General features: G+C 39.7%; 1 pseudogene; it reads right to left on the bottom strand.

Moving 5' to 3' along the window:
- Positions 1-437: 437 nt before the first annotated feature.
- Positions 438-1,117, bottom strand: LOC142837149 (small ribosomal subunit protein uS5 pseudogene; annotated as a pseudogene).
- Positions 1,118-12,396: the final 11,279 nt, after the last annotated feature.

Here is a 12,396-nt window from a genome sequence, read left to right as displayed (position 1 = left end):
CATACTGAATGCACTTACATTAAAAACATGGGTCCAGCCGGGCGATGGTGGCGCACGCCTTTAATCCCAGCACTCGGGAGGCAGAGGCAGGCGGATCTCTGTGAGTTTGAGACCAGCCTGGTCTACAGAGCTAGTTCCAGGACAGGCTCCAAAGCCACAGAGAAACCCTGTCTCAAAAAATCAAAAAACAAAAAACAAACAAACAAACAAAAAACATGGGTCCAGAGGGAGAAATAGGAGTTCATTCCCAAATAACCAAGTTACATATTATCTAATGACCAAGATTCAAGATTAAAAACACTACCTTCAAGACATCCAAGCCTTGTAGTAGCGAGTCAGGAAACATGGGAAGTAAGTTGGGTTCCCAGTCCACTATTCACACTTTCTCCAGAACTAGGGAGGTGGGTCGCATAAATTGCTCTTCATACACTAGAGTATCAGGTCTTAGAGAGGGCATCCAAGGTGGCCTTGGCAAAGTTGCCCAGAGTGGCAATGCAGCCCCTGGCTGATGTGTAGCAGTCATCAATGCCAGCCATCATCAGTAGCTTCCTGGGCACAGGAGCAGAGACTATGCCAGTGCCTCTGGGGGCAGGGATGAGACGCACCAGCACAGAACCACAGCGGCCTGTCACTTTGCAAGGAACTTGTTCCTCCAGTAGCCTCTCCGCACAGGGACAATGGAAAGCTTGGCCAAGATGATGGCCCCTTGGATGACAGTGGCTACCTCCTTGGAGCACTTGACACCGAGACCTACGTGACCATTGTAGTCCCCAATAGCGACGAAAGCCTTGAACTTGGTCCTCTGATCTGCCCTAGTATGCTTCTACAAGGGCATGATCTTCAGATCCTCATCCTTTAGGGAAGCTCCCAGGAAAAAGTCAATAATCTCAGACTCCTTAATGGGCAGGGAGACCTCTATGGACTTGATCTTCATGTCCTTAACCAGGTGGCCCAGCTTGGTGACGGGAATCCACTCCTTGGCTTCAGCTTTACCTCCGCGAGCCCCATGGCCTTGGCCGTGGCCCCTCAGACCTCTGCCGAATCCTCCGCAGAAGCCACAACGGCCTCCTAATCCTGGGCCCCCGGATCCTCTGGGGCCCTCCCTCTGCACTGGCATGATCCGCCATTTGGTGTTTTCCAGAAGAAGAGAAGAGCTGGATTAAAACTTCTAAACACAGTCTAAAGTCTGTGTTTTAAAGAGAAAATTTCAACTGGTCTGTGACAAAAGTAAACAAAGAATGTTGATAAAAAAAATAATGAATAAGGTTGCCTTTCTCGACTGCAACTTCTCTTGGTAATTTGAGGAGAGACTAATTTTGTAGTAAATGAGGATTTTGCTTTTCCTTATGCTTCACTTTTAAAGAAAGATCAAGAAAAATACAATAAGACCTACAGCTGGGAAATGTAATTGTGGAATTCCACTCTTACACTGGTATTGTTACAAATGTCTTAAAGTAACATTTCACTTTGAGCTAATCATTTTTTTTTTAGCCTGTATCAGTTTGTCTTTTTATGACTCAGAGTTTTGCATCCAGAAATTCCAGTGGAAGGCATACAAATTGTCAGATAAGAACGGACTTTTCTAATGATTTTGTTAAGGAGGAGGAGGAGGCGACGGAGGTGGCGGCTGACTTTTGGACGAGTCCCTGAATCTCTAGTATTCTAAACACGGCTGTGAGAGGATGGTGAACGTGAGGATGCTGGTTGGTGTGAGGAACTAGATGAAGTAGAGAGAGCAGTACTGTTTTCCCACAGGGTCTTCAGAGCTAAGCTTCAGTAATTATTTTTGTCTTTTATTTATCGGGCGGGCCGATTTTCGTAGGATAAATGAGAATTTGGAACTTTCTTATCCTTCCTCATGTTTTTTCTCTTTTTTTAAAATTTATTTATTTATTTATTTATTTATTATGTATACAATATTCTTTTTTAAAAAAAATTATTTATTTATTAAGGATTTCTGCCTCCTCCCCGCCACCGCCTCCCATTTCCCTCCCCCTCCCCCGATCAAATCCCCCTCCCCGATGAAAGGAGACAGAGACAGAGACCCACATTGGAGCATCAGACAGAAATCTCAAGGTCCAAATCAGGAGCAGAAGGAGAGAGAGCACTAGCAAGGAACTCAGGACCGCGAGGGGTGCACCCACACACTGAGACAATGGGGATGTTCTATCGGGAACTCACCAAGGCCAGCTGGCCTGGGTCTGAAAAAGCATGGGATAAATCCGGACTAGCTGAACATAGCGGACAATGAGGAATACTGAGAACTCAAGAACAATCGCAGTGGTTTTTTGATCCTACTGCACATACTGGCTTTGGGGGAGCCTAGGCAATTTGGATGCTCACTTTAGTAGACCTGGCTAGAGGTGGGCGGTCCTTGGGCTTCCCACAGGTCAGGGAACCCTTCCTCATGTTTGTGAAGTATAATCTTTCCAGCATTCTGCCACACATACTTACAGTAGGCTACATCACGAGCATGTCCCTGTAGCATGTCTTATCTACCCATGAGGCCCCCGGGCAGAGGGCAGGGGCGGGGCTTCTCAGTCAAGGTGTTAGATCAGTAGAGAGGATGTCAGGGCCCAGGTTTTAACTCTTATGTTTCTAATTTCCCTGAAGAGTATCTTCTTCAATGAAATGGTTAGCATTGTTACCTAGTCTGAAGAAATGTAGAAGTTAAAGAGAAATATTTTCTTTTTGTTTGTGGATCAATAGTTTCTTGACTCTGCAAGAGAAGAGAGCTTAAAAAGTATAGTATTTGAGGTTCCTAAAGCAGTTTCTTTATTAATCCATGATAATAAAATATATTCACAGCATACAGAGGGGAATCTCACATCATATCCCCTTTTCTGTCTAAATAAAAGGAAGGTTTTAACATAGTAAAATTACATATGACAAAACAGTTATAAAGCAAGAATTACAGTTATAATATTTAGTCTATTTGTATCTGGCAAAATTAAAGAAAATATTCTATCATCTATTTTATCTTTGTGAGTCTAAAGTTTCATATCTAATTTATCTTTTATCATAACTAAGGAAAACTATAACTATCTGTCTTCAACTCCATCGAAGACTCTAAAAGGATATAATATTACCTATGTAAACAGGAAGTATATTGTAAGCAAATTCCAAAATTCTAGAATTGACAGAGACATCTCATTGCCTGGAAAGTCACCCAAAGTTCTTCGTTACCATTGGGGCATCCATCTTCAGCCTATAGGCCCAGTGTATCAATCACACTTTTCCATGAAGCAGGAAATTTGAAAGACTGTTTTGCCTGTATTGGAAATTTGCCAGTAACTTTCTTCTCTGTTCTGCAGAGTGTTTGCAGACTTTTCCATGAAGCAGGAACCCTAAAGAACCATCCCATCTTTTGGAGAATTCAGCAGTTACTTTTCTGTTGGTCCTGAATGTTCAGTTCATAGAGCATACTATCAAGCAGTATAGGCAAGAGCAGTTTCTTGCCCAAATGACTAGCCTTGTCAATTTGAAGGCAAATTCCATAATGAGTTTCTTCAGTGCTCATCAACCTCTCTGAAGTAATTGTTGCTGCCAGACGCAGACAAGTCTCACTGTTGAAAAAAATCCAATTTCTTAAAGTATTTTAAATACCATATTCTGTAGGTCTTTGAAAATTTTGAAGAATACCTGTTCATCTGAAACATATATCTCTACATCTAGAAAACCTAACTAACATTACTACAAGTCTGACTATTATAAATGACTATTAATCTGTAATTTTTAATTATATATAACATTTTTTATACATAACATTTAAATGAGCTGTATAAACATAAAACCTTAAATGACAGTAGAAATATACATATAACAAAATTGACCTTAAATTTGTATCAATAAACCAAGATCCACACCAACGCAAAGTATTCATCTCTATATCATGCCCCCCCCCTTATTAAAAAAGAGATAGACTGTGGCCATTAACATTTTATACCCAACCCCTTTGAAATGAAAGCAAACATTTATAAATAATCATTTTGGGAATTTGGGTATAGCTTTCTCCAAACTGCTTCCTGCAATTTGTTGGTCAAAGTATTTTTAGGGTTCATGGAGACTCTTCTGGGGTCTTGTTTCATCAAACCACATTAGCCTGGAAGGAATCTATAGGTTCTCATTTTTCTGTGGGAACAAAAGCAGAACCTTTTTTCCAAAGTAACATATCCTTAGACTCAAATTTTGAAGTCAAGCTGCCTTTATGTTGGTTTAGCTTAGAAGCCCCCATAATCAAATGTCTCTCTGCAGTTAGCTCATTAATAGTCAAAAAATTCAAAGAAAACACAATCATATACATAATCAAAACTCTGTATATTTCCCATCTTTACATGGCTTTTAACTCTATTATTTTTAATATTTATTTTATTATCGTTTTTGCCTTAGTCTATGACTTTCTGTACTTTCATATTACTTTTACTGTTTCTTTAAAGACTTTGTTCTCTTTTTAAAATCTATTTCTTTTTATAACTATCATCTTTTCTCTCTCTCTTCCAAGCCTATGTACACATTTTAAACAGTATCTCATTTAGAGGTCTTTTATATCTGAATCTGTCCTATTGTGTATCTGAAATCATTTTCTGACAAGGAACCTCTTTAAAACCATAAGCACTGTGGTCACAGTGGCTCTCGATGCTGAATCCATCTCTCTCAGCATTTGCACATGGTAGAGGTACACTCACTGCAAGCTCCGGGACTACCTAGCTCACTGTGACCTTAACTCTCAGAAGCAGTTGGCTCATCTTGCCACCAAGTAACTTGCAGCACACTGCCCACAATTCCCATTCAAGTGCTCCATATAAGGACCTCTTGAAAGAACCATAGCTATTAGTGCCCCCAGCACAAACCAGGAAACTGTCTCTTAAAAGAGCCATGCAGTTTTTGTTGCTAGTGCTGACTCAGGAAACCTCTTAAAGGAGCCATGCCTCTGCTTGCAACCAGCAAACAGATCATATCTGAAAAAATAATGTGACTACCAAGAAGCTGTAATTGGTTCCTGTTTTTGTGGGTCTAGAAGCCCTCTTCTTTTTCCTTAATCTTTTTTTAGGTTTTATGTGGATCCATGCCCCAGACAGTGGGGGCCATTATGTAAACAGAGACTGTGCAATTGGTTTCTCAGCTGCCTAGACCCAAATAATCATACAGAAATGATGGAGGTGGGTCATTTGTCTATCTGTTGCTTTCATTGATTAATTAATAAAGAAACTGCTTGGCCTTTGATAGGATAGAAAATTAGGTAGGCAGAGTAGACAGAACAGAATGCTGGAAAGAAGGGAAGTGAGGCAGAGTTGCCATAGCTCTCCTCTCCAAGATGGATGCAGGTTAAGATCTTACCGGTAAGCTACCACCTCGTGGTGGTACACAGATTATTAGAAATCAGTTAATCAAGATGTGAGAGTTGGTCAGTGAGAGGCTAGAACTAATGGGCCAAGCAGTGTTTAAAAGAATACAGTTTCCATGTAATTATTCTGGGGCTAAGCTAGCCGGTGGCTGGGAAGCGGCCCACAGCTCTTTCTACACAGAAACCGTATTATTTACAACACCATTTAGCTTATGGCTCAGGTTTATTTCTAGCTATTTCTTACACTTAAATTAATCCATTTCTATTAATCTGAGTATCATCATGAGGCTGTGGTTAACTGGCAAGGTTCTAGCATCTTTCTTCTTCAGTAGCTTCATGATGTCTCCCTGACTGTGCCTTCTTTCTCCCTGTATTAGGTTTAGTTTTCCTGCCTAACTCTATTCTGCATATTCACAGCATTGTTAAACTCTGCATCCCACCGCCCGACTAGCTTAGCCCCTGAAATAACAACACAAAAACAGTATTAATTAAAACACTGCCTGCCCCATTATCTCTAGCTTCTTCTTGGCTAACTATCACATCTTGATTCAACTCATTTCTAATAATCGGTATGTCACCACGAGGTCGTGGCTTACTGGGAAAGATTCAGCATGTCTGACCTGGCAGCTTCATGGCAGGCAGCTGTCTGACCCTGCTTTCTTCCTCCCAGCATTCAGTTCTCTTTTCCCCACCTATCTAAGTTTCTGCCCTATCAAAAGGCCAAGGCAGTTTCTTTATTTGACCAATGAAAGCAACACATAGAAAGAAGAACCTTTTACACCAAAGCATATAGAGGGGAATCCTACATCATGCCTGGTAAGGGATTGCCTTATTTTACATGGATAACATCTTCTAGGTGCACTTATGAATGGAGGAAGAAGTGGGGAGTCTCTCTTAGCCCTCTTTAATTACAGCGTTAATACAAGTCATGAAGCATTCTCCCTCGAGATCTAATATCCTCCCTGATTTGTCCTACCTCTTAACATCTTCATTTTAGGTTTAGGGTTTCCAACATATAAGTTTGGAGTTGGAACACAAACATTCAAAGCATAACCAGTAGAGAGATGACACCCTTAATGATGAAAGAACTTGTGGTTATGGGGAGGAAAATGTACCAGGTATTAAAATTGCAAATGAAGGGCATGGTGATTATACTTGGTTTCAACTTGACTGGATGTGGAGTCAGCTAAGAGATAGACTGATTAATACAGCTATGAAGGGTTTTATTGTTCAAATGATTTGAAGTGGGAAGACCTGCATCAACTATAAGCTGCACCTTCTACTAGCAGCCCGAAGAAAAGCATGTCTTAGGGAAAAGGAGTGCTCTTATGCAGGACTTGAGTTTTGTTCCCAGCACCCATGGGAAGCTCACAACTACCGCTAACTGTAGCTCCATGAGATCCAATGCCTTCTGCTTTCTTTTGCATGTACCTGCAGTCATGCAACATCCACTCATGCAGACATGGGTATATACACATTTAAAAATCAAAACACATGGATTAGAGCCAGCGATGTAGGCCAGAGAATGCTTGAGGCAGTGAACTCCACAGGAGGAGGATTGAACCATTGACCTGGGCCAGAATGGGCCTGAGGCAGCGAGCCCCACAGGAGTGGGACTGAGCCACCGACTTAGGCTGGAGCAGGCCTGAGATGCTGAGCTCTGTGGGAGATGGAGTGGATCCAGACCAGGGACATTTGTGGAGGCAGGACTGAGTCAGTGACCTGGGCCAGAGTAGGCCTAGGATGGCAAACCCATAGGAACAAGATTGAGCCAGTGACCTAGGCCAGAGCAGGCTTGACACAGTGAATTCCATGTGAGTGGGAGTGGATCCAGACCAGGACATTTATGGAAACAGGACGGAGCCAGCGACTTAGGCTGGAGCAGACCGGAGACAGTGAACTCCACAGGAGCAGGTATAGGGGAGCAACTGCTGAGGGAGTGGGTCAGAGCCAGAGACTCCTGCAGGTCCAGGCATAAGTCTGGGACCTCTGAGGGTATAGGAACCAGAGACCTCTGTGTGGTTGGGTGTGACTCTGGGACCTCTGAGGGAGTATTCCTGAGCCAGGAACTCTGTGGGCACACCCGAGTCTGGGACCTCTTTGGGAGTAGATGAGAACCAGAGACCCTCGCAGGACCAACACCAAGCCAGGGACCCCCTCCCCCATTGAGCAGATCTAGATCTGGGACATTTACAGAAACAGGTCTGAACTGGCAAACTAGGCCAGAACAGGCCTGACACAGCAACGTCCAGGAACATGAATTGACGAACAGGATGACTGGAACTGTGCCAATGACTGCATCATGAGGAGCTACCATCTGAGCCTTGGATCTACTGGCACCTGGAAGATTGATAACCAGGGTCACAGACAGCTCCAACCACACCACTTAGAGGAAAAGATGGGTAGACAAGGTAAGAACACACCAATACCACAAAGAGAAACATGACATCAGTAAAATGTAGTGACCATAAAAAAAATACAAGAGTTAAACAACCAAATACAGACTAAGCAGAAGAAAATTACCTAAAAATAACTTTAGGAGAATGTTTGAGGCCCTTAAAGAGGAAATGGGAAATTTCCTCAAAGAAATGGAGGAAAAGACAAGCAAAAAATTGGAAGACATCGACAAATCCCTTAAAGAAAACCAAGAAAAAACAATCAAACATATGAGCAAAATTATTCAAAGACTTGAAAACTGAAATAGAGACAATAAAGAAAACACAAACCAAGGGACTTAGAGAATCAGAAATCATGAGAAAATGATCAGGAACCACAAATGCAAGCATAATCAGCAGAAAACAAGAGATGAAAGAAAGAATCTTGAGTGCTGAAGGTACAATAGAGGAAATAGACTCATCAGTCAAAGAAAACATTAAATCTAACAAAAGCTTAACACAAAATGTCCAGAAAATATGGGACACTATGAAAAGACCACCTAAGAATAATAGGTAGAGATGAAGGATAAGAAGTTCAGCTCAAGAAGCACAGAAAATATATTTAACAAAATCATAGAAGAAAACTTTACCAACCTAAAAAAAGATATGCCTATGAAGATACAAGAAGCTTACAGAACACCAAATAGACTGAATTAAAAAAAGTCTCCTTGCCACATATTAATCAAAACACTAAACATACATAATAAAGAAATAATATTAAGAGTTACAAAGAAAAAAGGCCAAGTAACATATAAAGGCAGACCTAGCAGAATTATGCATGACTTCTCAATGGAGACAATGAAAGCCAGAAGGTCCTGGGCAAGTGTTATGCAGACATTAAGAGACCATTGATGCCAGCCAAAACTATTATACCCAACAAAATTTTCAATCACAGTAGAAGGATAAAACAGGATATTCCATGACAGAACCAGATTTAATCAATGCCCAGCTACAAACTCAGCCCTACACAAAGTACTAGAAGAAAAACATCAAACTAAGGAAATTGGCTACTTCAAAAACAAAAACAAACAAACAAACAATTAAAAAACCACAGACAATTGATGATCTCACAGCAGCAAATCCCAAAGAAGGGGAAAATGCACAAATTAACAGCACCACCAATGAAAACTAAATTAACAGATATAACAATCACTGGTCATTAATATACCTTAATATAAATGGACTCAACTCACCTATAAAAAGACACTGGCTAACAGATTGGATATGAAAACGGAATCCATCCTTCTGCTACATACAAGAAACATACTTCAACCTCAAAGACAGACATCGCCTCAGAGTAAAGGGTTGGGAAAAAATTTCCATTCAAATGGACCTAAGAAACAAGTGGGTCTAGCTATCCTAATATCTAACAAAACAGACTTCAAACTAAAATCAATCAAAAGAGACAAAGAAGGACATTCATATTAGTCACAGGAAAAATCCATCAAGAGGAAATCTCAATACTGAACATCTATGCCCCAGATACAAGGGCACCCTCATATGTAAAAGAAACACTTATAAAGCTTAAATCATACATTAAACACGACACACTAATAGTGGGAGACTTCAATACTCCACTCTTTCTACTGGATAGGTCAGTCAGACAAAAAAATGAACAGAGAAATAAGGGAACTAACAGATGTTATGATGCACATGGACTTAGCAGACATCTATAAAATATTCGATCGAAACATAAAAGAATATACCTTCTTTTCAGAACCACATGGAAACTTCTCAAAAATTGATCACATACTCGGTAACAAAACAAACCTCAACAGATACAAAAAAAAAAAATGGAATAACCCCATGTATTTTATCGGATCACCATGGTTCCAAACTAGAATTCAACAGCAACACAATTCCAGAAAGCCCACAAACACATGGAAATTAAACAGTGCTCACCTGAATCATGAATTGGTCAAGGAAGAAATAAAGGGGGAAATTAAAGACTTCCTAAAATTTGATGAAAATGACCACAAAAAATAATCAAATTTATGGGATACAATGATAGCAGTTGTAAGAAGAAAGTTCATAGCACTAAATGCCTACATAAAGAAGCCAGAAAAATCCCACACTAGTGAATTAACAGAATAAATATTTGAAAACCTTAGAATAAAAAGAAGCAAACTCACCCAAGAGAACTAGATTGCAGGAAATAATCAAAGTGAGAGCTGAAATCAACAAAATAGAAACAAAGAAAACAATACAAAGAATCAATGAAACAAAGAGTTGGTTCTTTGAGAAAATTAACAAAATAGACAAACTTTTATTCAAACTAACCAAAAGGCAGAGTGAGAATATCCAAATTAACAAAATCAGAAATGAAAGGAGGGATATAACAACAGACATGGAGGAAATCTGGAGAATCATCAAGTGATATTTTGAAAACCTATACTTCATAAAATTGGAAAACTTAAAGAAAATGGACAACTTTTTGGATAAATATCACTTACCAAAATTAAATCAAGACCAGTAAGCAAATTAAACATATCTATAACTGCTAAAGAAATAGAAACAGTCATCAAAAGTCTTTCAACTAAAAAAAACCCAGGATCAGATGGTTTCAGGTCGGAATTCTCCAAGATTTTCAAAGAAGAACTAATACCAATACTCCTCAAATTGTTCCACACAATAGAAACAGAAGGAACACTGCCAAACTCTTTTTTATGAGGCTACAACTATCCTGATACCCAAACCACATAAAGACAAAGAAAGAGAAGTATAGACCAATCTCACTCATGAACACTAATGCAAAAATACTAAATAAAATACTGGCAAATAGAATCCAAGAACACATGAGAACCATCATCTACCATGATCAAATTGGCTTCATCCCAGAGATGCAGGAATGGCTCAACATATGAAAATTTGTGAATGCAATCCACTATATAAACAAACTGAAAAATAAATATCACATGATCATCTCACTAGATGCTGAAAAAAACTGTTGACAAAATACAACATCCCTTCATGATAAAGATCTTGGAGAGAGCAGGGATACAAGGAACATACCTAAGCAAAATAAAGGCAATATACATCAAGTCAACAGCCAACATCAAACTAAATGGAGAGAAACTTTCCAGCTCTAGTTCTAGAGTTCATAAGCTACTACAAGCTCAGGTCAGCTGTCTCTGTGGGTTTTCCAGTCATGATTGTGATCCCCCTCCCTTGCTCATATTACCCCTTCTTCCTCTCTCTGACTGGACTCCCAGAGCTTGGCCTGGTGCTTGGCTGTGGATCTCTGCATCTGCTTCCATCAGTTACTTGAAGAAGGTTCTATGATAACAGCTAGGGTACTAACCAATCTGATTACAGGGGAAAGCCAGTTCAGGCAGCCTCTCCACCATCGCTGGAAATCTTAGCTGGGGTCATCCTTGTGGATTCCTGGGAATTTCCCTAGCACCAGGTTTTTTCCTAGCCCCATAATGGTTCTCCGATTTCTTTTGGATAAGGAAGGATTCTTTAAAGAAAAAACAGAAGATACTAACATTGAAGAAAGTTGTTACCTGTATTGACAAGAGGATTTTCTCATTAAAGTCACTTAAATGTAGAAAAAATAGAAAATAGAGGATGAAATTCATAACACATCAAATAAACAAAAACATTAGTTTCAGGTAAACTGGTCTGAAAAAGGCAACCAAACAAATAGAAATGGATAAGTAACAGAAACAAACCTGAGAAGAATGAGGAGTATATTGGAGAGAGGTGTTTGATTTGATGTCCATGGAAACTCATGTTAGGAGTTAAATAATCATATATAATTTTATACCTGGAAGATTGAAAAGTAAGACATGTCTGTACATGAAACTACGTGAAAATGTGTTCACTGTAGGTGGAATAATTAAGTGGTTCAGTATCTTACTTGAAAAGCTGGGCATTACATTTTTATAAGCTACTTGTGTGCTATGGTAATTAATATTTTTAAGCTGGCTAAGTCCTTTCACACATATCAACCATGTTCAGGTTTTCAGGAAACAGAGGGACAATCATTCAATGCAATTAGTGTTTTCAGATGCTTGCCTACAAGAGTCAGAGGCAGGAAAAGGCAAATGTTCCTATTTTTTTCTCTGCTATTTTCTAGACATCATCCTTCTCACATTTTCTGCTGTGATTGGTTCATGGTCATCTTACTCCTGGCTAGGTTTTGTTCCTATGTAAGAGTTTATAGTTATGCGTATCAGAGGTTACCTTAGCTTTCTGCGCAGCCCCTTCCCATTTTGTCTCGTACTGATTTTGTAGTCATTTATTTACTTTTGTAATTGCCTGAAACAATGACCGGTATTTAAAAGCAAACTTTCTATGAGCAAAAGGGATTCCGGACTTGAATGGAAACTGACAATTATAATAATAAAATAAAGTGCTGGTGTCTGGTTTACTGATTTCGACTGCATTCTGGCTTGCTGGAAAAACAACTCATTTTACTTAAGGCTTTTGTGGAGTGAGAGAAGCAATCATAGGTAAGAATGATGCAGTTAGTTATGGTTTTTGTGTGTGCTGTTCCAAGTGTTTCTCAGACGTCACAGCTATCTGGAAGAAAGTCCACACAGAGCATTGCCAATATTATCTTTTATTTTTAGTAAATATTCAGCGGAGGCCTAATCAATGCCCCCATTAAAA

This window comes from Microtus pennsylvanicus, chromosome 17, assembly GCF_037038515.1.
Source record: "Microtus pennsylvanicus isolate mMicPen1 chromosome 17, mMicPen1.hap1, whole genome shotgun sequence".
Classification (NCBI taxonomy): domain Eukaryota; kingdom Metazoa; phylum Chordata; class Mammalia; order Rodentia; family Cricetidae; genus Microtus; species Microtus pennsylvanicus.
Note: the sequence above shows the minus strand (reverse complement) of the source record. Positions and strands in the feature narration are given on the sequence as shown.